This window comes from Echinops telfairi, unplaced genomic scaffold (assembly GCF_000313985.2).
Source record: "Echinops telfairi isolate 266 unplaced genomic scaffold, ASM31398v2 ScPeMD7_23;HRSCAF=83, whole genome shotgun sequence".
Lineage (NCBI taxonomy): Eukaryota > Metazoa > Chordata > Mammalia > Afrosoricida > Tenrecidae > Echinops > Echinops telfairi.
In genome coordinates, this window is record NW_022103920.1 from 4,037,342 (window position 1) to 4,038,416 (window position 1,075).

General features: G+C 63.7%; 1 protein-coding gene across 2 annotated transcripts in view; it reads left to right on the top strand.

Moving 5' to 3' along the window:
- Nucleotides 1-653: 653 nt before the first annotated feature.
- LOC101641051 (TRPM8 channel-associated factor 2) overlaps nucleotides 654-1,075 on the top strand; it is a 13,360-nt gene continuing 12,938 nt past the window's right edge. The window contains exon 1 of one of the 2 annotated variants that reach the window (XM_045288967.1): nucleotides 654-735. The gene's annotated coding sequence lies outside the window, so the exon portion shown is untranslated. Of the gene's footprint in view, nucleotides 736-983; nucleotides 1,060-1,075 lie in introns of those variants that run through there. The other variant, XM_004713988.2, reaches the window with a different exon arrangement.

The following is a 1,075-nucleotide window of genomic DNA, read 5'->3' on the forward strand; positions in this document are numbered from 1 at the left end:
CGGCTCTTTAAGAGTAAAGAGGCCCTGCCTGTCTCTCAAGGAGCAGCTGGTGGATTCTAACTGCTGACCTTGCAGTGAGCAGCTTAAGCTGGGGTTTGGTCCAGGAAAAAGACCAGAGGAAGCTAACACATGAGGATGACCAGGCGCCTGCCTCTGAGGGACTCCCAACCCACGGCTGGGGGCTCCCCTCCCGAGGGCTTCAGGGAGGAGGATGGTTTTAAATGGTGCTGAAAAGCCAGCTGGGACTTGGGTTCGGATGTCTGGCAACTGTACAGACAGTGAGATGATGCAACTCCAAGGCCAGGTGCTGCCCCAATGGGGACTTGGGATGAAGGGACCAGAGGCCCCTGTCTGTAGTCACCACCCACCTGCCTGTCCTCTCCTGACCACCACCCCACCACCACCCCTCCGCCCCAGAAGAGCAAAGGCTCTTCTCCCTGCTGAGCGGAGCTGGGCGGATGCTGGCCACGCCTCAGGGCCCAGTCACCAGACTGACTGCACAGCCACCTCCCCAGAGCCTGCTGTCCTGGCACCGGCCAGGGCAGGTCTGTGCCTAGACCAAACACGCCAGCTTCCTGCAGGAAGATCCGGGGCAGGACTTCCACGTAGCCTGTCCTAGCCCTATCCTTTCTGTTCCTGGCCGACCGTGCCAGGCCTGGTGCTGGCCACCAGGAGGCACCGTGACCGAGCGTCAGCCGCGCCCGCCCAGGACACAGCCCCGCAGATCCGGCTTTGGTAAGGCCCAGGTACAGCTGGCAGGACAGAGGGACTCTGGGGGAGAAACGGAGCAGGGGCAGGGGAAGAGGGAGGGGCAGGGGAAAGAAGCAGGAGGGAGGGAGGAGGGAGGGATGTGGCCATTGCCCCGCCTCTCCAGCCACCCCACCCCTCAGCCCAATCCTTCCCTGGTGGCCCAGTCCCAGAAGAAGGCCTTGGCCTCGCCCAGGTGGGAGGGTCCAAGCGGCGGCCATAGGTAGGAGAGACTTCCGGGCCCCACCTCGCCTCTTTCCCCAGCTGATCACGACCAATCCTGGAAGCCCCGCGGAGTGCCGCCAATCCCAGGTGACCGCGAGCCGGC